The sequence below is a fragment of the Hippocampus guttulatus genome, chromosome 18, assembly GCF_054856545.1.
Source record: "Hippocampus guttulatus isolate MCC_2025c chromosome 18, RoL_Hgut_1.0, whole genome shotgun sequence".
NCBI lineage: Eukaryota > Metazoa > Chordata > Actinopteri > Syngnathiformes > Syngnathidae > Hippocampus > Hippocampus guttulatus.
The window spans coordinates 10,671,059-10,696,757 of NC_141278.1; the positions used below are offsets into that span (position 1 = coordinate 10,671,059).

Here is a 25,699-nt window from a genome sequence, read left to right on the forward strand (position 1 = left end):
CGTCAGCGACGGATTGACCTTCCATTGGTACGGATCGACCGCCCATCACGCCGTGCACAAAAAAGCTTTGTGTAACATACTGCTGATTCACGGAGAACTGCAACTTTGTCGTTCTTCACACAACCGCAACAACAACAGGCTACATCATTTCTCATTCGATGAAAGAAGCGAATGAGTCACAAAACAAATCAACTGCGGACAGGACACGACCCGCATTGTCACTTTGAACTGGAATTTTAACTGATCTGCCGTGCAGTGTATATAATCTGCCCGTTTCAAGGAAGCGCTCTCGGCTCGCCAGCCGAGTGTCGGCCTGAGGCAAGGCTGAAGACTTCCATCACAGTCTCCGCTCGCCACAGGTCCCTGAGCCAAAGAAGGCCGGGGCACAGGTTAGTCGAACACTTTTCTGTCACATAAATTGAGGACAATTGTTCAGGACCTTCAAAGAGCAAAATAACACCCTGTGTGTCTATGTCTGTGTACCACTGCTCACAGTTTAGATCCAGCTAGGTAGATAGACTTTGACAATAATAAGAAATGGCTCATTGGGTTCTATATGAAGGGGGAAAGTGCTCGGTGACACGGCTTAAAGGTTTGAGATTTTAAAGATAAGGATAAGCAATAGTCCGGATTTCCCTGGATACTTCTCCTCTTGTGGCTACAAAAAAGCCTCCAGTCAGGATAATTGAAAAAATATGGGAGTGTAGTGTCAATTTCATTTCTGGAGAGACAAGGAAGTGTCAATTTAATAGCAAATGGCAAAATGTAATCCCTCACCACAGAATATGTGCCAGCTCACTACCGATCTGATAAAAATTATTCAAAGGTTGAAACTCATTGCGACATTATGCTGATGAGCTCGTGTTGTGCACTGCAAACGACGTCAAACGAAGGTGCGGCGTATAATGGCTCTGATGTCATCCACCGCGGGTCTGCCATCATCCATTCCAACTTCAGCTGGTCGCTTCCTTGGCCTGAAATCGGCGAGCGAGCGATAATTGTCATCGTCCGCTTTGATGGCTATTTCTTTCCTAAGTCCGCTACGAGAGCACGTCGACGCCGCTCACTTTCCTGTGCCTCGCTGTGACCTTCAAAGCCAAGTTCCAATAAAACCAACCCGAAATGTCCTCTGTGCTATCTAAAGTACATCACCTAACTAAGCTGTCCACTGTAGTGACCGCCGTACCCTTAAAGGGTTAAACTTGACGACGACGAGGCTCGAGAGGCTTGCAATGAATGAGACGAATTTGAAGATACAAATTAATTACCGCATTTTCCGCACTATAGGGCGCACCAAAAAGTCTTCAATTTTCTTAAAAGCTCACCGAGCGCCTTAAAATCCGGTGCATCTTTTGTGTGGTCATTACGGTAATACGTCGACTCCAAGATGGCTCCTTCCTGGTGACATGCTTCCAATGTTATAACTTGCTGTTGGTTCAGTGAACTGTGTCGCTGCTTTATTAAATAAGTTTTTGTTGCAGCTCCGAAAAAAGGAGAGCTGTGGTGGTGTTTTTTAAAACAGTCTCAACAAATGCAGGTACGTCTTTGTCCGTCTCCGTGCCTTCTTCAGTTAGACTCGAGAGGCATTCATGGCCGTCTCCGAAAAACGTAAATTAATTCTTACTTCAATGAAACCACAAAGAAAATCAAGCGAGGAAATCACAAAATAAATTCTGTAGGGGGGGGATATAGAATTTATTTTGCGATTTCCTCGCTTGATTTTCTGTTTTGATGCATTATTTTCAATTTTCGTAGTTTAATTTAAGTACAGTAATAGTTATTTTACATTTTTCAGAGGCGGTCATGAACGCCTCTCAAGTTGAACGGATGCCTCTCGAGTTGAATGAAGTAGCGTAGCACCATCTAGTGGAGGCATTGTAGGTTGCGCCTTTTAATGCGAAGCGTCTAATGTATGAAAAAAATTTACAAAATAGCCATTCATTGAAGGTGCGCCTCATAATCCAGTGCATCTATTAGTGCGGAAAATACGGTATGTTGGTTCCATTTTTCGAAGCTGGCTGTTTTACCGAAAGACAAAGTTAGCATCAAGGCACCGTTGAAGGCCTTTGCGGCAGCCATCTTGTACAGTTCCCAACAAGATGGCTATCATCCTCTGCTAGCTGTACTTCCATCTTTTCACTGCGAAGGTCACACTACAGCTAGTGCTAGCTAGCCAATCTGTTAAACTTCCAGTTTGGGTGGGGGGCTCAACCGGCTCGGATGCGTCCACCTCATAAAAACTTGAATATTCGATGGGCTAATTAATTCTACAACGATTGGTTTGTCCTCATGTACAGCAATGCTTTGCCGTGGAGTTGAGGTGTTTTTGACCGGGTGTTGAATCTCCTCAGTCGCGTGTTTGATCATGTCAAGCAGGTCAGTAATCTTTTTGTCCCATGTTGGGTCTTTTTATTTTTATCTGTTGCTCTTCCATTCCTCCGATTTGTGTGTGTGTGTGTGTGTGTGTGTGTGTGTGTGTTTGTGTGTGTGTGTGTGCGTGCGTGCGTGCGTGTGTGTGTGTGTGATAAGAAGCTGGAGTACTTGCTTGTGTGTCGGAGTGTGTCAAGACTCTGAGCGATGGTTTTCATGAAGCTATTTTTTTTCAACACCGCCACCATCTCGGCTCCTTCTGATCACCACATTGAAGTGAGGGAGACTTGTGGCATTTGTTGGAGACTCTTAGTGATGTCCTCATCAATGTCTCATTCTTTTTCCTTTTGGTTCATGAAAACTGCAGAGCATTCTTCGCCGTCCTTTTAAATAAGTTTGTATCAGCTGAGTTACATTGTGAACTTGCTGGTGCATGAGCCCCCCCCCCCAAAAAAATAATAATGTGAGCAGCAGTTGAAACAGTTGACAATAAAGACAAAAGGAGCTCAGCAATCCTCCTGTAATAGCAGCGTCAAAACCAGAATGAGTCCGTTGAAGGAAAACATGAAAGGACTCGGGAATATTAACTCTTTCATTCCACGAGACGTACTTGTACGTCTTTTTAAAATTAGGCTCCGCCTGCCAAGGACGTACTTGTACATACGTCTTTTTTTTTTGCGTCATAGAGAGGAGGAGGGTTTGATGCAATCTGTAAATGAGAATAAGCCGTTTGTATTGTAAATCATGTAAAAAAAAAGCAGTGGTGCCTCACGTGCCTGTAATGCATGATTTTACAAAAAGCTCTTTTTCTCAGTTTTTTGCCCAGGAATCACTATTTCCATGAAACCTAGCCATTTTGTCATGCTGATTGCTGAAGAATGGAAAACGATAGAAACAAATTTTTTTTCTGCTGAAAGAAGAGCGTCCAAACTTTATTTTGATAGGCTTCATGTTTATATAGCATAAGAACCAAATATTCTGTGGGCCTCGCAAGCTCAGTCAAAATCCAGTAAAACGCTGGGATTGAGGGGGTTGCTCCAGTGAAAATGACTGCGATTGAATGAGTTCATGATGTACAGAGCACATCATTAACTCAAACAACAAAAGGTGATCAAACATTTACAGCAGATGTGTCAAACTCAAGGCCCGGGGGCCGAATACGGCCCGTCAGATCATTTTATGTGGCCCGCGAAAGAAAAATTGTGTCAACTTGCTAAAATCTGTACCGAAATGTCAAACTGTCATGTGAAATCAATAACGTTGAGATTTTGCAAGAATTTTGTGACCCTGTTGACACTCACTTGAACAATAATTGAACAAACTATTATAATTGACTTGACTGATGTTAATGAGCAATCTATTCATCTGTTGTGTACAAGTAATCATTTTGTGTTATCACTGTCATAACGGAACCTCCGAGGGAATAAGCAACTCCAAATTGGCCCGCGACGAAAATGAGTTTGACACCCCTGATTTACGGCAAGACATCTCACCCTCATTTGTTTGTTGATTTAAAGCGCTCGGTAGGGATTGCACAATTCGGAGAAATTCCATCTGTATACGTACTGTACACACAAACATGTGTAGCTGTCCATCATGTTTGATAATGGCACTTGCTTCCAATTGCAACGTAAAAGGGTTCTGCCCGACACTAATTGACATGCGCATTCACCAAAACACACGTAAACAGACAATTACTTTGCGAGCTCCGTGCAGCCATTCTGAAATGAAGACAATACCAAAAGCATCGTTAACTGCTGACTCAACGAAGGAAGGAGGAGACAAGCAAGACTTGGAAGGATATTTGCCATTGTCGATGTGAGCTCGCAAGGTTTGTGTGCCTTTTTGTTGAATCAATTTCAGAACTTTTGTCTTTCATTTATTGTTTCGTAATGTCATTTGTATCGATATGTTTCATGTCCGTGTTTGTGACCAGTTCTCATGGCTGCAGCGATTGTGAGGGCTCGATATAAATAAAACCGTATTGTATTGTATTCCCTTTAGCGTAGCTCCATCTAGTGGATGCATAGCGCAAACGAGGCCATTATTGTAGCTTCTATTCTATGCGCCTGATATATGAAAACAGTTTCAAAATAGGCCATTCATTGAAGGCTCGCCTTTTTAATCCGAAGCGCCTTTTTCGTTCAGAAAATACTGTAATTACATTTCCCTCAGTGTCCCTGAACAGCTTACGTTCAACCTTTAGAGCTCGACTGCTTTTCTTTTCATTACTGATTCACCTTTTTAATCATTTATCGTTTGTTTGGGGTTTTTTTTTTATTTTAATTATTTTCTAGTCCTCATTATTTACACAGCTGTTAACTTTAATGGTACACCACGCTGTAGTTTCACGAACGCAATATATACGACTGCAATCTTTCTTTCATACCAGACTGTCTGGTAGGAGGCAGCAAAAAACACACCAAATCCCCTTTGTCAATGTTTATTAGTCACACCGGCAACTGTTGGAGGTTGTAAAGGAGGACACTGCCTCAAAGTGAAATCTACAATAGTTGAGGGCCAAAAGGGCTAACAGGGAAGGAATATAACGAAGGCCGAGCAATAAACAATAGGAAACACTGAGCGGTGAAGGCAACGATAAATCTGCACTGTTCGGTGCTACCGAGAGACAGTAAGTCAGCAGGAATGACCCTTACCGCTATCAAGAGGGCCGCAATCAGTGTGAACACGCATTCTCCCCCGTGGCGGCGCAGCAAATCTCAACCGAGCTCGCCAATGCCGCGAGCAGAAACACTCATAGGTGTGTATATGTGTGTGTGTGTGTGTCAGACTTTACAAACAAAAACTGACAAGGAATGGAACCATTTCCTGGCATGGGAGAAGGACAAAGGGCACAACCAAGGCCAAGAGTTTGTTTCTTAAACAAATGACGGAGGATGACCGCCGAGGAGGAACGCGCCAACTCTTCAACCCTTCTCCATCTCAGGGTGCAGCCACTCGCGCAAAGTCAGGATTTCATCGAATCGTGCGGGCCAATAGTCCAATCGCATTTTAATTCAACACGTCAAAGCAATTTGATCAATTTTCCCTCTGGCATGCTTCATCTTAAAGATATTCCCTTGGAACTAAATAAATAAATAAATAACGGTTGCAACCCCCTGGAGGGGATATCTCGCAAATACAGGGCAAAATTTCATAAATAGAGCACAATAAATAAAGAAAGAAACAAAGAACAGTCAAATGTAAAATAAATAAACAAACATTGTGGAAAAATAAAGGAAAGGCAAAGTTTAGCACGGTCTCATAGGACCAATATTTTTTTTCAGATTGGGAATGAATCATTTCTCTCGTTTTCCTTTCACAGTGCGGTACGGCGCAGATTCACGCTGTTGGACGAGTGGTGCAAATAAGGCGTTCAATTTCCCTTGGCTACGGGATCGCATTGTTCTTGTATTGCCATGGCTCCGAATGGCGAAGAGACAGATTGAACAGCACCAACCCCGACTGCAGCCAACCAAATTGGCGTAATCCATTTTACATTTTATTTAGACAGCACGTTTCAGTGTTTGAAAAAAAAAAAAAAAAAAGAGAGCAACACAAAGTACAAAAACAGGATATGTATGAACTGCACGCAATTTTCGTTCAGATTTCCAATGATGACAAAGCTCCTGAGTGAGTCAGTCGAGCGTGTCGTTACAGCCACCGCATCTATTCGAACGCGCTTTTGTTTCGAGCAAAAATGAAATGAACACGCGTATAAAATTATCGAATGCCAATTTAAATCGAAAATGTACACCTGAGGGTGGTACGGTGAACGAGTGGTTAGAGCGTCGACCTCACGGTTCAGAGTTCGATTCCGGCCTTCCTGTGTGGAGTTTGCATGTTCTCCCCGGGCCTGCGCAGGTTTTCTCCCGGTACTCCGGTTTCCTCCCACATTCCAAAAACCCGCGTGGCAGGTTAACGGAACACTCGAAATTGTCCCGAGGTGTGAGTGTGAGCGCGGATGGTTGTTCGTCTCCGACTGCCAACCGGTTCAGGGTGTACTCTATGTACAAGGCCGTCCAACACAGTTCAATGAATGCTATGAAATGTTTACTCGAGCATTTGCACCTCCTTCTCCTCTGGCCAGGGTACAAATACGTTGAGCACGCCTGGTGCATCAAATACGGTATGTGCTTCCTGTGACAACTGATAATAACCACTTCATGAATAGTCTGGCAAAATGGACAACAGCTGTCTTTTTTTGTTTGTTTTTTCACCTGACCAACAGGCATATTTAGACGTTAATAATGTTTGCAATGTTTGTTTAGAGGCAACGAGTAAGTCTAAACATTTTTGTCATTGCAACTTGCTGCTATAATTGAGGTTGGTGCTATTGTATAACAATAAAGACAGTATTCCACCCCCAATTTAATTTCACGTGGCTGACAATCTTTGTGGGTTTGCAAATGGAAATTATTTTTGCCTCTTAAACATGAAGAACCTAAAAGGTACTCTTGATCATCATTCAGATGACATGTACACAGATAATTAAATTCATTAATTGACTATAACATGCCATATGTGTTCTACCTGGTATTCAGTTTTTATTTTATGAGTAATTATTCGCTTCAATTTCCAAAAAAAAAAAAAAAAAGACAAATGAAAGTGGGGGGGGGGGGGGGTGGCAGCACTGTATGGCAACCTGACATCGACCCAATAGAGGACAATTTACCTGAAAGGTTTTTGCTAGTTGCTTGTCTTAAGAGGAAAACGTCACAACAGCATGAAGTGTGTAAGTTAGAGATGAAAGTGGACTTTGCTGAAAATTCCGGAAAATACAAATACATATACAGTCATACCTCGGTTTTCGACCATAATCCGTTCTAGAAGGCTGTTCAAAAACCGAAACCATGTTTCCCATTATAATCAATGTAATAAATTTTAATCCGTTCCAAGTCTAGAAAACAACTTTTTTTAAAGCATTTTTTAAATATTTTACACCATAAACGGTATACACATGTGATAAGAGAGCATGTAATGTGTAAAATACTGTACAAACTGTGCAAACATTTTCTTTTATTTTTACCAAATTTAACATAAACATGAACATTGTAACATAAAAAGTCAAGTAACATCTCCCTCTCTCTCATCATGACAATTGTAGATTACATTATTTTACACCTTGAACTAATAAAACCTAAAGTAATGGCTGTAACCATGGACTCTCTCTGCAACCCTACGCTACAGTAGTCAAGTCAAGTCAAGTCAACAGTATTTATAGAGCACTTTCAAACAGCCATCGCTGCATACAAAGTGCTGTACATGGAGCAATTTAACATGCACAATAAACAGTAAGACAAATCGGTAATAAAGGCGGTAGAAAGCACCAAACAGTAAAACCAAGAACAAATCTAAGTCATGCTGAGTCGAATGCCAAAGAATACAAGTGAGTTTTGAGGAGGGTTTTGAAGATGGGCAGCGAGGAGGCTTGCCGAATGTTCAGTGGGAGGTCATTCCAGAGAGAGGCACCAGCAACAGAAAAGGCTCGATCCCCTCTGAGCCTCAGTTTAGTTCTTGGTACTTCTAAAAAAGTCTGGTCCACAGACCTGAGGCGCCGGGCAGGTGTGTAGGGGCGGATGAGCTCTGAGAGGTAAGGTGGCGCGAGACTATTCAGAGATTTGAAAACAAATAAGAGGATCTTGAAAATAGCTCTAAAATGTATGGGGAGCCAGTGAAGGGATGCCAGAGTAGGAGTTATGTGCTCCCTCTTACGAGTACCAGTCAAGAGGCGAGCAGCGGCATTCTGGACCAGCTGAAGGCGCTTAATGGAGGACTGGCTGACTCCAAAGTAAAGGGCATTGCAGTAATCGAGCCGGGATGTGACAAAGGCATGAATTACTGTCTCAAAGTGTTCATGTGAGAGGAGAGGTTTTATTTTGGCCAGCTGTCTAAGGTGAAAGAAGCTGGATTTAACAACGGCACCAATTCAGTACGAGGTAACATCCCTCCATCCATTTTCTGAACCGCTTTATCCACACAAGTCCAGTCTCGTCCATTTTAAAAGTTTGCTAAGATATTACTCGGGCTTTATGAGATTTTCATTGATTATAGTGTGAAACATGGTTTCGGTTTTCGAACAAATCGATTTTCGAACAGCCTTCTGGAACGGATTTTGGTTGAAAACCGAGGTATGACTGTGTGTGTGTGTATGTGTTTCTATATATATATAATTTTAACTGGCTTACCAGGTTTGTCGACCTTTCTAATGCAGTCGGACAAAAAATCTCAGTTCAAGTCCTTTTCCTCAAGCCTTGACCACTTGAACGTGTTCCTAGCACTCGCATCTATTGCACGTATGTCAGCTTGCCTGTCTTCCTGTTTGAACATTGCGCTGGGGCCGTACCTGGCCGATCACGCGTGAATTAGTTTACACAAAACGCTATTCAAATACTCAGCATTCAATGATTAATCTGCCTTTTGTGTGCACACATACATCCTTTGTGGCTTCCGTTCACGCCGAAATTTCGAAATCTCCGAGATATGGTGAGGCCATGACAATGTGAGGGGAGGGGTGTTACTGTTACTAGTGTTCGTGCCTCAACATGGCTACGCCCGTGAAAGCAAAACAACAAACTCAAACACGTGTTCGTTCAATGTTTTCAACTAATTTCCGGATTAATTTCAGGCAAATTTTCCGCAATTTCATGAAAATGTGAAAATCCGGAATTCCGGGAAAATCCGGAGGACTTTCATCTCTAGTGACAGAAGTTTTGTTTGTTTGTTTTTTTGTGCTTATTCTGTGCAGGTACATAGAATTAGCCAATCTGAAATGCTCTTTAAAAAAAAATTAAAAATCGATCATCACTATGGAGCCTGGTAACACTGCAATCTGAGTACACACGTTCGGACGTCCTCCCTAAGCCGTCACTTTATCGCGGTAGAGGTGTTCGTGTTTCCCCAATCCTTGGAGCCGCTGTATGTTGTCTGGGGGCTTTTTGCTCCTGGCTGGGTCATCCATAAACAAGGGCGGGGACCAGACAGCGCACAGCTCAAAAGACCCCGAGGAAAATTACAAATATTAGATGACGTTTTCCCTCGGACACGGGTCACCAGGTCCCTCTTTGGAGCCAGGCCTGGTGGTGAGGCTCAAAATTGTGCGTCTGGTGGCTGAGCATGCACCCAATAGATCTTGGCCAGGCACAGTCCCATGGCTTACCAAAGGAGCAATAGGGACTCCTTCAAACAACAATGTGATGTAAAAGTATACGACATTTAAAAAATCTTTAAAGCACACAAATTATACAAATGAACACATTTCTTGAAATATCGTCCGCAGCTGTTTCGACACTCTCACTACAGACCATAGATCACAACACAGGAATCCATATGGCCCTCTCTGGTGGGATGGTGACGCTAAACAACTCATGAGGGGTGTTCACACGGCAACTTTTGCTTCGGTGTAGCACCGGCCGGGGCTGCCCCCCGTAGAGCGTTCACACGTACAAAGTTATACCGGTGTAGCCCCTAAAAATAGCTTCAACCGGAGCATATTAACCCTGCTCAGGAGGAGGTTTAAAAATTTACCCCGGAGTAAACGCTAGTTTGCCGGGCAGCACCGATATACAATGAAACTCCTCTACAATGAAATCATGTTTGCAGCAAGAAATTTTTCACAACAGGGTTTTTTTTACTGTAGCAAATTTGATCTCAGATGTCAACACACACACACACTAATGCATGTGTACTCTTTTTTTTTATTCCAATAGCGCATAAGTATGAGCACACACTTATTTGACACTTCATTTAGTCAGTGTAGAAAGAAAAAAAGGGAAAGAAATTGCGAAATTTAGGATCAGCATTCACTTTCACTTGCATCAATTTCTTGGATAATGTCTTTTATTTTGTTTCCTCCGTCTTTCATTTTGATCACTTTTACCCTCTCTTGCAGCGTCAGAGCTCTTCTTGTCTTAGCTGCTTGACATTCAAAGATCCGTTTTGTAGCCATTTTAGCATTGCAAAATTCTTTCTGCATCTGAAACTAACAATAACAAATGTTTCCTTGACTACTGCGCATGTGTAAACCAGTGTGGTAGTTGCTGTTGCCGTTTGCGAACGAAGCAGTAGAGGGCGCTGTTGGATTAGACTTCATTGTAGTGAATCTCGTCGCGAGGCAAGAGCAGAGAAAAAAATTTCGTATAACGCAACAGGGTTTTTTTCGTTGTATGGGGGGCAGGAAAGTGGGAATGGTATTAATGCATGAAGATTTTTTCACACTAGGGGGTATTTTCGCCCATGTAGGTTTCGTTGTAGAGGAGTTTCACTGTAAAATGGGACGTGTGAACGCTACAGAGGTAGACTCGCTATGCGTGAGAAGAGTTGATTATATACGGGTATGGCATAACTTGCATCCTGGGTATTTTGCACTTCTTTCCTTTCACGGTTTCTGCTAGACCACAGCGTTGATTTGTATGGAGCAGTATTAACCATGTTTTTTTTTGAGATGTCAGAAACAAGGCGGGGGAAAAGCAAGTACACTTTACACATGCGGGTGTTTTATTTTCGTATTATGACCGCAGAAACGGCCGTGCAAACGCAAGTGGGGCTGCACTGGGGTTAAAACGCTTCTCTTTAGTAAGCAGCTTCATACATGTGAACGCTCCACAAAATTTACACCGGTGTAAGATATATCGCAACAAAATACGTCGGTGCAGCACCGATGCAAATGTGTGCCATGTGAACACCCCTATGGACAGCGCTACGAGGCAACGACCTCATCAAGTTCATACACTTGGTGTTACATTTTGTCATTCTGCGGGTTCACAGACATTGCCAAGAGGGATCCATATTAACCCTTTCGGGGACAGCGGTTACTCCAGTGGACAGCTTACCATGTTATTGGGTTACGGGGTGCATGAAAGGCTTAATAAACAGGTTTTGTCATTAAATACTGTGGAGGCATCCATCTTTCAGCAGATTAGCACACCCTGCATGCCATTCTTCACACTGCAAATTGCATATCTTGTCATGCTGATTCCTCAGATTCCCCATTCGAGATTGCAACTTTCAAATAGAAAAAAGAACGATAAGAACGACCAGCCCCACCGACTCAACCCGGGTATCATTGTTCTATTTTCAAGTGGCAATCCAAGCAAAAACAAGCATCAGTAAGGATAAATTAGCTTGTAACCCTAAACCATTAGCATCAAAATCAGTTTTTACCTATATCATGTCAGCTATACCTGCAAAATCTATTGCAATCCAAAATAAGAGTTTTTCAAATACTTCATATTTGGGCTTCTTATTTAGGTACACTAAAATATGAAGCAGTTCACAGTATATTGGATGACTTCTTTGAAAACAATTGGAGGGAGCAAAAGTTAGAAAATTATTCATCACGAAATATGACTTCTTATTTAACAAATAAAAGATGACACCAAAGTGCTGTGTGGATCACCAAAAAAACCCCAGCAAATGAGAAGCAGGATTAAAGAAACGTCATACACAAAGCGTATGTCAAGTAATTAAACAGAATATGAAATATTGAAAAACATTTATACAAGATGTCAAAATTATTGACTTTTTTGTTCTAATCATGTTTTCATCAGTCATTATTTTTGAACATTTAAATGTTCCCTCTTAAATTATATTTGTCATAAAACTACACCACAATTTTCTTGGGGGAAAATTAATTTTTTTCCAAGTATATTTATTTTTAAACGTTTTTGGGTGACACAATGATTTTTTTTCTTGCCAAATCAGGAATGAAATACCGTTTCTGATAAAATGATGACTTTGTCATGACTTTTTAAATTATTACCGTATTTGGGTAAAAATGTGACTACTGTATTCTGATCAATGACTTTTGTGCAATTTTACACTCATAAAATTACGACTTCATGAAATATGTTGACATATATGTTGACATATTTTGACTTTTTTTTTCTCTTTTTTTACATTGTGCCTTTAATACTCATCGTGTAGTTCTGCACGAGTGTTATAATCTGACAGTGTCGTACAAAAAGTGATCACAGAATGCAACATATGACGATCGGCAGTCAGTCAAAAAGTCACGGTCAATCACGGTGGTTTTCTTTCGGTCATTTTTTTCTTTCTTTCTTTGGATGTTCCACCTCAGACGGATGGCAGTCTACAAGAGCCACATTGTAATCGGTTACTTGTCTTCATAAAACCAGTACCAAGTTGGTCTCCTCACCGCTTCAATCGCGGTGACGTCAGCTGCCGGCCATCGCGTTGGGTACACCGAGCGATCGCTCCGGGCACGTATGGAAAGCACGTCGCGGTGTAGTTGAGCAACACGCACTGCCCGGTGGGCTCGTTTGTGGGGAGAGCGCACGTGTGAGTGCTTAATCACAGCGGGTGGAAGGTTGATTTGAAATCCGCCAACACATTTCGGCGTTCCGATGTGCTCCTAACGTCACAAACGAACCGGTATGGTACTATCGGGCGACGAGCGAGTAATGTAGTATTCTGCTTCAAACGTATTTATGCGCCACAATGCTACACCCGGGGAGGGGAATAAATAAAAAGTTCAACACCAAGCAATTGTAATACAGCAGAGTGATACTCACAAGAAGCAGCGGGCGGCTGTATAGGCGAATTGTCATCGATTGAGTTGAAGTGTCCGTGCCTGCATTTGAGTGGAGGGGGGGAAAAAAGTGTCTCCCGTGGACAATTAGTAAAGAAAGCGGGGTTTTTTTCCCCCCGTCCGAACTCGGAGCACTCGTGCTCCGTGGCTGTAATTCAATCGTGTCAGCTCACTGAATGATGTTCGGTTTCCACAAAACGTGCCTATGCAAGGCACGCAAACACACACTAGCTGGGGCACAATGAGAAACACTTGACAGACGCACGTCAACTCCCACGACGTTTTTTTTTTTCCCCCCCACCACGGTGGAGCTTCGACCCTCGGCCCCTCCTTCCTCTCCTTCGCCGTCATCACTCGCTCTCTTGTGACGTCACTGCAACATTCGGTCCGCAGATCACATTCCGGAAGAGGATTTGTCGAAAATGTGTGACAGTGCAAGTCCAATACCAAATCCAATACCAAATAAAACAGTTGTCACAGTTATCCAGAATTAGTGATTTTTTTTTTGTGATTAAAAAATAATAATAATAATAATTTAAAAAAACTTCACCACCACCACTTTCCATGCTCTGAGAGCCAATCTTGCTTCTAGTCCCCACAGTGACTCGTAGTTTGTTTGTTTGTTTATTGAGCATATATAGTATACACAATAACAGGTTGACAAAACTCAAACAAAAATTATGAAAGGAAAATTAGAAAGTAGATAAAAGAAGAAAAGCACACATCATCACAGTTGTATGCTCAAGGGTGTAGGAAGAAGTAAGTAACTTATCTAGTCCTACCCCTTATTTTGGAGCAATTTGAGTTGATCATTTTTCAAAACAAACAAGAAAAGAAAAATCTACAAATCATCAAATACTTTTACCCTTATGTATACTATACTATTCTATTTATACACCTTTTGGTTTGTATATATATAGTTATTCTTTCTCCTTTTCTATTTCAATTTTCTGATATTCATTATAATTATCATTTCTTGAATACAATTGATAAGTTGATCAAAATCCAAAACAAGAACAAACGGTTGTCTTACTATATTTTATAAGTATATCAAATGTATCTTTTTAATTCTGATTCATGTAGTTTTTTTGTACTAATCTTTTGAATTTGTTTTTGAACTCCTCCAACGATTTGCTCATTTTCAGGTCCGTTTCAAGCTTATTCCACAGGTTGACACCGATTACTGATACACACCTTTGCTTGATGTTTGTTCTTGTTCTGGATTTTTTGTATTGATTAGTACCCCTTAGATGATAACAGCTCTCTCTAATTTCAAAAAGCTGCTGGATATTTTGGCAGAGGAGATTGTTATGTGCTTTATACATTAATTGGGTAATCTTGAAGTCAACCAGGTCGTAGAATTTCATTGTGTTTAATTTGATGAATAGTGGATTTGTGGGTTCTATATATTTAGACCTATTGATTATTCTGATGGGCGGCCCGGTAGTCCAGTGGTTAGCACGTAGACTTCACAGTGCAGAGGTACCGGGTTCGATTCCGGCTCCGGCCTCCCTGTGTGGAGTTTGCATGTTCTCCCCGGGCCTGCGTGGGTTTTCTCCGGGTACTCCGGTTTCCTCCCACATTCCAAAAACATGCATGGCAGGCTGATTGAACGCTCTAAATTGTCCCTAGGTGTGAATGTGAGCGTGGATGGTTGTTCGTCTCTGTGTGCCCTGCGATTGGCTGGCAACCGATTCAGGGTGTCCCCCGCCTACTGCCCGAAGACAGCTGGGATAGGCTCCAGCACCCCCGTGACCCTAGTGAGGATCAAGCGGTTCGGAAGATGGATGGATTATTCTGATTGCTTTTTTTTTGTAGTTTTAAAACAGGTAGTAGGTAATATGGACAAATAGCCATCTACGAGTCCCACAAATAGCCACCAGCAAACCTAGCAACATATCGGTGCCTATCGGTTCTTTTGTATTTCAATTTGTATCCAATAAAGCAAGTGTTCCAAACTTGAGGCGCCCTACTTGCCATCAACATTTTCTGACGAGCTACCAGAGGCGTAGGTTCATCCACGTTCTCCGCGGCTAGCTAGCTAGCATGTAGGCTAACCCATCCAGAATTCACGATGTTTGCCGCGAGCCACTTTCCATGCTCTGAGAGCCAATCTTGCTTCAAGTCCCCACAGTTACTTGTGGTAGGTAATATGGACAAATAACAGTCGTCTACGAGTCCCACAAATAGCCACCAGCAAACCGAGCAACATATCCGTGCCTATGGTGGATTCGTTAACGGGGATGTCTTGCAGTGTCTGAAGCAGTGCCATTGTTTGTTATTGATATGACCAATGTCGGCCACCTCATTGAGCCTGCTTCAGCTCGGGGCTCGAAAGACAATTGCTCCGGTTGCCTGCCCCGTCGCGGCCTCGCAGCGCGCAGGTAATAATGTGACAATAATATCATGGCAGTCATAAAACAATCAATCAACACACTAGATGCCATCCCCTTTTCTGCTCACATCCACAAGGCTCAAAAGTTATTTTTTTCGTTCCTTTCCAAACCTTCAAGTATTTTTCAAGGTGCGCTAAATGAGCGCTAACTCCTCTTTTCTAATGACATCCCGATGACAAAAATCAGCAGGTGTCAACATAAAACAATCACAACAAATAAAACCATAAGGTAATTTTTACAAACTCCCTCCAAACATTTGGGATCTTAAAACGGATGGGATTACGCGCACGCCTGGTGAATCACATAAAACGGGGCAAATTGGATCAATTAGCAAATGCAGTAGTTTATGAAGCTTGGCCTTATAAATAAACAGAGCTGCTCACAAGGAGGTCCGGCTGACATTCTGGTACAATTTACATTGATGGGTCATAAACCTACCATCAGTAATAAATCTAAAAGCCGCATAATATTCGTACGGCACTAAGAAAGAGCGCGAAGCTGGGTGACAACATGCATCATTCATCATTCACACAATTGTTTTCAGAGTACAGTGATCCCTCGCTATTTTGCGGTTCGTTTATCGCGGCTTCAAGTGCATCGCGGATTTTTTCAAACATATTTATAAAAAAAAATTAATTCTTTCATATACATGTAGTACAGTACTGTATATATTGCTCTACGTGACTCGCTGTTGTTTTGCTGACTTTCGCAGCTTCTCGCGGACCGTTTGCGGACTTTTTGCGGACTAAAATAAAAAAAGAAATTTATATGTTTACTGTATTTTGTTATTCATAAACGAACCTAACTTATACATGTTTAAATCTATTTGTATACAGCATTAAGTCATGTTAATTACTTCAAAATTTACTTCTACATGCATGTACTGTATACCATTAAATTTGGCCTTATAAATATTATGTACATGGACCTATATGGGGGGGTCGCTACTTTGCAGATTTTCGTTTATCGCGGGTGGTTTTGGTCCCCATTAACCGCGATAAACGAGGGATTACCGTAATTGCGCTTTGTTGTGTGTGATCGTTATTTTTTGACTTCCTCGGTCCACCAATCCCGTATCGCCTTTTTTCCCCCCCTTAACTCATTCACTCCCAAAGACGTTTTTAAACGTCTTTTCAGACTTGGTCTAGAATTGGCTGGTACTGAATGAGTTAAGGACCGCCATAGTTTTAGCTTGCGTTCGCAAAGTCGAGTCAAATTCATTTCGATAGTTCCTAACCCTTTCACGCACTGTTGGAGGATAATCAAGCAGGGGAAGCGTGTTGTTGTCGACACGGCGGGATCCCTTGACCGTTCTCCACTTCCCCAGGTCCTCCGCGTGTTCGTTTGATTCGGGCTGAGTTGATATGCGAAAGTCAGAGGCTGGAAATGGAGAAGTTCTTGCAAGATGTTTTACTGAACGTTCAGGGCACAACACGAATCGATTCGGGCTCCTGTGAGTCTCAGATTTCATCAGGAAGCCCCGAGCAACTACAGTCACACGTGCATATAGGCATAGTATGTTAATTATATTAATTAGGGGCGGGCAGTCCTTCCCCTTATGTAAAAATCAGAAACAAAGAAAGGTCAATGCAGTTCGATCTTGGCATTTTGACAAAGTACAGACCATATCTGCTGGTCCACAAATCTTGAGATTAGGGTTCCTCTTCGAAGGCACTTGACAGCCTTCAGGGACTTTTACGAGGTGGAGGAGGCAAGAAAACACTCGGGGGGCTGTTAATTAACCAAGTGAAAATAGGATCTAAACTTCACACTACATTCTTTGTTTTAAGTACTTCAGCAGATGTTCAGGACAGAGACTAGTGTCAAAGTCGACCTGTCTATGATACAAAGTTTTAAGCTAAACATATAACATATATAGGTGATATCTTCAGCACCTTGTAACCTGATAACATGAGAAGCAGTCCACTGTAGTAACCGCTGTGCCTGAAAGGGCTTCGCAAGCCGAACATTGGCAAATAGTCATGATCTTAACACCACAGGGGAAAAAAAAAAAAAAACATCTGGTGGTGGGGGCTTGACAATTGCATCTCAAGTGGAATGGAAAATGGCTAAATGGATGTGGTGTGTTAGCTATCCAGTAGTAGGTGACGTTTTACAGTGTTGATTGGTTGACAGAAAAGACAAAGAGACCTCAAACAACGTGCTCGATAGATTGCTGAGACCCGCAGCTGCCTCTACGCGGCTGTGATTCATTCCTCCTGCGTGCCAGAATTCTGTGACCGCGAATGCTCCGATGCGACGGGAACAGCAGTCACCTGTCTCGCTCTGGGTAAAAATTGACTGTATTGTGTGTTCCCGCTGCTCTTTGTGGAGAAACTGCTGCAGAGCGAGGGTCATGTCGCTCAGGTGCACTCTGCATGTTCATTTATCAGAGCCCGCAGACCCGCTCAACTCCACATGCTGCTCAATCTTTCTTTCTTTTTTGCCACTCATATTTTGGGTTTTTTTCCACACCAATCCGCTCCAAACAATCTACAAAGTCAAACAGGTGTTCTCGGAGGTGAGCTGATCGAAAATATTTTTCCCCCCTAAAGAAAACTAACGGGAGTACGACTGATCCGTTCTGGGGTCAGACTGTCATCTGAAAACGTCCACGCTTTCTAACGCTCGTAAAAAGAAGCTAAAATGCGTCCTTAACCCTTTCAGGGACAGCGGTTACTACAGTGGACAGCTTGACTGGTTATCAGGTTCCAGGTTATCGTTATTTGTGCACGAAAAGGGTGAAATTAAGATTACAATTTTCTTTTCTTCTCTTTTGATGCGTTTCACTTTTTCGGTAAAGCAAAAAAGCCACAAAAACTATGAGAAATGGCCAAAACATGCGCAACACTGAACTGCACGATATTTTGACGTCGTGTCAATATTATCAAATGGATTGAATGTTTCGAATTCTGATTGTCACCAACAATGAAATTGCAATCAATCTTCTTTTGTATTTCAATTCGTATCCAGTAAAGCAAGTGTTCCAAACTTGAGGCGCCCGACTTGCCATCAACATTTTCTTACGGGCTAACCATAGCGCAGGTTCATCCACGGTCTCCGCAGCTAGCTAGCTAGCATGTAGGATGTAGGCTAGCCCATCCAGCATTCACGATGTTTGCCGCGAGGGCTCTACTTACCACTACTCTACTGCACCAAATTGTGCAAAAACCGACCCACTATTGCAACGAGAGATGCTACTTCAGGTAAGCCATTTAAAGCTAAAAAAGGAAAAGTCTTCTGTTGTTTGAACAAGATGGCGCCAATGCGCCTGCTGATCATATTCAGAGCGTTTCAAATAATTGAATGTCGGGATTTGTACAATGCTTTGGCCACCATATGAGGTGGACTAAGCATTGATTAACCCATTCAGTACCAGCCAATTCTAGACCAATTCTGAAAAGACGTTTAAAAACGTCTTTGGGAGTGAATGAGTTAAATCTTCCCAATTTACTATTTAAGTCAAATGGTATTTATTTTTCCGGAAAATAAAACATTTTAAGGTACAAATCCAACTGAAAGTTGTTCGCTGATGTCAGCACGTTTAGCGAGTCGGGATATCAGGAGAGAGTCCAGGCTACACGGTATGCTAATTTAGCATGCTTGTTGTTGTTGTTGTTTTTTTTAATCTTTCTGCTCATCGCCTGTTATAACATCGCAGCAGTGATGCTTCTGCTCAACCAATGGGCGTCCAATATTTATAGACACCAGACCGCAAATGAGGGTGAGTCACTGGAGTTGATCTTGCCCTTCTTCAGCTTTTCAGATGGTCTCTTTATTGCAGCTTCTTTTCTTCAGGTTTTCCACTGGCTGACAGCAACTGGCCACAGAGCAGCAGACGGACGAGGTCGTCGATCTGCCGCCATCCGGATGCAAGATATGGGACATGTTCCTGCCAAGCGAGGCCGAGAATACAGCGGAGGCATCGCTTCTCCTTCATAAAGTCGTGGAGAAACACTCGAGCCTGTCGACAGCAGCTCCGGTTTCAATTTGAAGGTTGTTATTTTCAAACACACATGAAGCGCAGTCCACCAAAGGCGGACGCAGCCTAATTGAATCGGGCCCGGATGTCACTGTTGATCATCCAACGTTGGCGCGAGGATAACTGCCAAGCTAGCAGAACTGTTCACCAACCTTTGAGGGGTAAGCTGTTAATGATGAAGACCAGAAGGAGACGAGATCGGTGCTTCTGCTGCCAAAACCAGTTTTTGTGTGTGTGTATGCGTGTTCGTCACGAAGCCGATGGAATGAACGTGAAGTGCACAGTTCTTGATGTGTTGTAGTTCCTGAGCAAGTTCTTGGTCTTTGTCTGTCGACGTGGTATGTTAACCCTTTCAGGGATAGCGGTCATTACAGTGGACAGCTTATCATATTATCAGGTTATAGGGTGCGTGAAAGGGTTCAATAGACTTGTACAAAGCCAGAACGGAACTCAAGGTACACACTTAAAGGTCCCCTGCAAGAACTGCCACTAGCTGACTGCCCTTTTATGGTATTACAGTATTATAATCAGGTACTAGGAGTATGTTGCCAGGGGAAAAGTTCCAAAAGGAGTAGAACTGCGGCGAGCTGAATAGGTACCACCCAAGGGAATAGGGACAGAATTTGATCGCAATTTTTTTTCTCTGCATTGTTTAGTAAATATCGGTCAGGTTGCTGCATTCAAAGTTCCCTGACTGCACCCTTCACTGTTGTTGTTTTTTTTAGCACTGTTTTGTCCTTCACCTTGAAGTCATTTATCCATCCATCCATTTTCCGAACCGCTTAATCCTCACAAGGGTCGCGGGGGGTGCCGGAGCCTATCCCAGCCGTCTTCGGGCAGTAGGCGGGGGACACCCTGAACCGGTTGCCAGCCAATCGCAGGGCACACAGAGACGAACAACCATGCACGCGCACACTCACACCTAGGGACAATTTAGAGTGTCCAATCAGCCTGCCATGCATGTTTTTGGAACGTGGGAGGAAACCGGAGCACCCGGAGAAAACCCACGCAGGCCCGGGGAGAACATGCAAACTCCACACAGGGAGGCCGGAGCTGGAATCGAACCCGGTACCTCTGCACTGTGAAGCCGACGTGCTAACCACTGGACTACCGGACCGCCCAAGTCATTTATATCGTTTGAAAAAAAGGAAAAGAGACATATAGCATATGCAGCATGGAACATGTCATCCAAACAAGAATCAATCTCTGGCAGAGTCGTGTGCGCACAAATCAAGAATATTCCACTTTCTGTTTGGGAGGTTCAAAACACAACCTAATTATAAAATCTTTTTTCCCCACCTTAAGCAAAGTGTCTCCCTAAGGCCCGTTCGAGATCTCCATGCCGCAATAATAATTGTATTACGAGTGGCTGTATTTCATGATCCCCTTCACCATTTTTACCTTGTTGAAGTAAGAAATGACAGAGCGGCCGAGTACCACAAAGGGCATCCTGCCTCCTTCTTGATCATCACCGCCGCCATCCTTCTCCTTCCACATTTTCTGTCAATTCCCAATGTGACCGCTTCCCTCCTCCATCGTGCGTCACCTTCACCCACCGCGGTCATAAAATTACTGTCTCGGTACAATATGCCCCCCAACCTCCCCACTCCCCAAATCATTGGTGCAGTGTGGCTGCAGCTCGACGACAGCTTCCAGCTCATTCTTCAGATTTCAATATAAACACAATAAATAATTGTTCCTGAACCCGAATGTAAATTTATCGATGCAATATTGAACGATTAACCCGGAATGTGTAATTACTTCTTCAATCATCAATCATCTTCCGAACCGCTTCATCCTCATTAGGGTCGCGGGGGGTGCTGGAGCCTATCCCAGCTGTCTTTGGGCAGTAGGCGGGGGACACCCCGAATTAGTTGCCAGCCAATCGCAGGGCACACAGAGACAAACAACCATTTGCGCCCGCACTCACACCTAAGGACAATTTAGAGTGTTCAATCAGCCTGCCATGCATGTTTTTGGAATGTGGGAGGAAACCGGAGCACCCGGAGAAAACCCACGCAGGCCCGGGGAGAACATGCAAACTCCACACAGGGAGGCCAGAGATGGAATCGAACCCGGTACCTCTGCACTTTGAAGTCGACGTGCTAACCACTGGACTACCGGGCTGCCCTGTAATTACTTCTTGACTCTTGAAATTAACATGAACGGGCCAAACGACATCTGACATTTGTTCCTATGTCAAAATAGATAAGGGTCGTTTAGATCTCAGTTGAGCAATAACAGTAAAGACGGGTGAAAAAAAATACAACACTAAAATTTAAAGACAGGTGAAAAAAAATAGTACGCTAAAATTTAAAGATTTTGGGGGCGCAAACGACGCTGATGGAAAGCTAGCGTCAAATTAGCGCTTTGAGCAAGGGGACGCATCGCCAGGGAAACGCATATACACTAACGTAATATGACAGATACGAGATCTAAATTCGATGTAAGCTTGTGGGGTTAATGAATTGTGTCTTTAACGACGGTGAAAACAGCATTTCTTGGGTTTCGTTGTTCATGAAGAATATTTCGGCAGCATGACAATGTGTTGAAGGAAAAAAAAAGCAGCTTTCTACGCCGAAGCTAATCAACAATATGCTTGCTGTTTTTGTGGAATCTCTCAGGCAGCGTTCTGACACTTACCCACGACTACTGTTGCCGATGAATTGGCGGAACGCTCAAAATCGTGCACAAACTTGGTGATGGGGACTTTAAGCCAAGCATTTGACTAGTGTGTGAAAGTGACGAACGCCAAATCCCACTGAGCCGCGAAGGGGCTGGAACATCGCAACACACTGCTGGAATTTAATCTTTTCTGATTTAGTATCGAAACGGAGTATCGAAAATGCTTGATTCTTTTATTTCAGTGCAGCTTACGATTCTACATTGGTGCAGAGAGACAGTCTGAGCCCGACGGATGCAGCGTGAGAGGAGGGTCAGGTCTCTGGGAGAATCCCAAATTTATGGCTTGATGGAAAGGAGGTCAGAGAGAAAAGATGTATGAGCCTCAAATGTCATATTAACATGGTAGTGTCATGGACAGAGAACCTCAGTGTCGGGCGTATATGATGTAAATCAGCGGTCCCCAACCTTTTTTGCCCCCATGGACCAGTTTAATGCCAGACAATATTTTCAGGGACCGGCCTTTAAGGTGTGGCGTATAGATACAACAAAATAATGTGAGATGGCCTGCATGAAAAGTGTGGTATTTTCGAAAAATAATAAAAAACATGAATCGTGACGCGAGGAACGTCCGATCTGGCCGCAACACTCTCTGGTCGCTATGGCAACATTTAAAACTACCTTCAAAATAAGATACGCCGCAAATACAAAGAAAATGAATATACATGAAAAATACGACTCACCATCACCGCATATTATGCAGAGTGGGCTGGGTGCGTGGAAATTTCCCATTGAGATGAATCCGTATTTGAAGTAGGACTCCTGATACTAAATGTAGCCGTCTTTTTCTTGAAAGTCGTAGGCTTCTCTCCTGTCTCCTGGCTGGGCCTTTCCCCCTTCCCAAACAAACCTTCCAAAGACGTTTGTTTTGTACTTATTTTGCTAGCTCCTTGGTTTCATTTTAGCGGTAACCTATCACGTGACCGAGAAGCGCGCCTTGACCTGCGTCAAGAGTGACATACTATCGACCAGCGGTGTCAAACTCATTTTTGTCACGGGCCACATTGTAGTTACGGTTTCCCTTGGAGGGCCGTTATGAATTTTGGGAAATCATATAAATGTTTAATCACCTCCACATATTACAAACACGGCGCACAACAAATTGCTGGATAACTAGTTTTTAAATCAGAAGTAAAAAATAATGACTGTTATTGTGGATTACATGTGACAATTTGAAATTTTGGTTCAGACTTTAGCAAGCATCACGGAACATGACATGCTTGATTTGTTTACATAGGCCACATAAAATGATGTGGTGGGCCATATCTGGCCCCTGGGCCTTGACTTTGACACCTGTGCTGTAGACGGATGTACCAGAGAATCAGGTATTTTTTCAAAATAAAACACCTTTCAGATTCCAAAATAAATAAAACGGAAGTAATGTAAGTTCTTTATTCTTTCTGTGTGGCCCGGTAATAAATGATTCACAGATCGGTACTGGCCCGCGACCCAGGGGTTGGGGACCATTGATGTCAATGATCTGTTATCTAATAGTGGGCCCGAAATGCCCGAACAGCTCGCTCACCGATACCTTCAAAAGAGCCAGAGAGCAAAAAGGAATACATAGCGATCTTATTTTTAAGATTGTTTTTAAAGTTATGAAATCGAGATGAAAAACAATAATAATAATAATAATACATTTCATTTATAAGCGCCTTTCAAAACACTTAAGTACACTTTACAACCAAAACAAGAACAATAAAACCACAGATAAAATTATAAATAATAAAAGGAGAGATTAATTTATACTGAATAGCGATAATTTAGTTATTAATCATCAATTAGAGACAAAATATGGCATTTTCACTGTTGCAAGTGGCGTGGTGTCAAGGTCGCGGGGCCAGATCTGGCCCCCCACATCATTTTATGTGGCCCGCGAAAGCAAATCAAACATGGCAACTTCCATGATGCTTGCTAAAATATGTACTAAAATTTCCCATTTTCATATGTAATAAATAAGAGAGACATTGTAAGCATTTTCTTGTTGCCAAACACCTCATTACAGTAACTTAAACAATAGTTGAATAAACTGTTATTATTGACTTCTTTACAATACAATACAATACATGCTGATTCTTTATATGATTTTAGTCACAATGGACCTCCAAGGGAATGGTAACTAAAATGTGGCCCGTGACAAAAATGGGTTTGACACCCCAGATTTAATTTAAATGGATGTAGTATTTGTGGAGTGCAAGATTAAAAAAAAAAGAAAAAAAAAGGTACAATTCCCAAACAACGGATAATAATACGGAAACACAGAAGCTACATTTAAAAAAATTAATTCCGAAAGCTCATGTATGAAGTTAACCCTTTCATCCACCTTGTAACCTGATAACATGATAAGATGTCCACTGTAGTGACCGTGAAAAGGTTAATGAACAAAGACGGGGGGGAAAAAAATTAATTCTCTAACTAGTTTTTGTTAGTTTTATAAATGTAAAATGTAGTTATGTTAAGTTATCGTCATTTTCAAAACCCTCTCGTATTAAATTTTTTAAAATTCTACTTTTTGTTATTCCGCTGGTTTCTGTTAAGTATAACAACCTTGGTCTTGATGTATTATCATTATCAATGGAAAAGTTGCAATAATGTCATCTTGAGCTACTTGATTCCGACCGAAATCACGCATCTTTCTTTTTGGAGGGAGTCAACACAAGCAGTCCATCCATATCAAATAAAACTCTCCGGTCCGCCCGTATAATTGCTTCAGAGCTGCCTGCGCACACATATGGAGCAGTCAAACAACAGATGGTTGTACAGATATTGCAAATCCAAGAAGGGCAAAACAATAAATTTTCTGTTTTGGGATAATGGTGCTGCCTTTGATTATAATGGACACGCCTGCTCGTGGTGATCAACTGGTAAGAGAACGTATTTTACCGGTTTATTGGAAAGCAATGAATCACCACTACGAGTCTAATCTTCCTATCGTTCGAAATCTGGAGGACAGGCCGCGCAGATGTAAATATGAGGCATTGTTCACACAGTGAGTGCATTTCTGCACTCCTGGCCGCGGACTCATTATCACATCTGTGCCAAGAAAGATTGCGTGTCCTGGAACGCATTGAACATGTGGCAGAGGAAAGGTGCAACCTACTCATGGAAAGATTAAAGGCTGCTTGCCTAGTACTGAGGGAAGCGCGGTGTCCAAATTAAGCCCAGATGCGATTTATCAAATAAATGTTTTTTTAAGAATTCCTCCCTTAGCTTGCATTGTTCCTTTGTGACGATATGAGGAAAAACAATTCGAAAGAGATTTTTTTTTTTTTTTTAATATTCTGACTGCTGTTGGGGATTTATTGACGTATTTTTTTCCGGGTAGATGTTCAGGATGGTTCATCTTTCAAAATGATTATTTCTGTGACAAAATAAATCAAAAGGGCGTGATGATGTGATCAGGCAGGAGCACAAAATGGCTGCAGCGATTCCTACACCTTTTTTTTTTTACTCCGGTGATCGTTCACAATGACTCCTCAGCGTTTCGATCATCTTAATACCTCTGCGTGCCATGTCCAATATCTGCATGTGGCAAATGCGAAATACTGACTAAATTGTGATTTTCTGACACAAAGTCAAAATTATCCCACTATTTAGGACCATTGTCCACTTTGTGTGGCGTATTTGCGTATTTGAATTGTTTCATTCACAATTCAGTATGCATGTTATAAAATGCCCCCCCCAAAAAGCCATTAATATCATTTATAATAAATACAATTG

The 25,699-nt window shown here is 42.3% G+C and overlaps 1 protein-coding gene across 1 annotated transcript in view; it reads right to left on the minus strand.

Moving 5' to 3' along the window:
• gabbr1b (gamma-aminobutyric acid (GABA) B receptor, 1b) overlaps positions 1–13,206 on the minus strand; it is a 154,491-nt gene extending 141,285 nt beyond the window's left edge. The window contains exon 1 of the mRNA XM_086136028.1: positions 12,903–13,206. The gene's annotated coding sequence lies outside the window, so the exon portion shown is untranslated. The remainder of the gene's footprint in view (positions 1–12,902) is intronic.
• Positions 13,207–25,699: the final 12,493 nt, after the last annotated feature.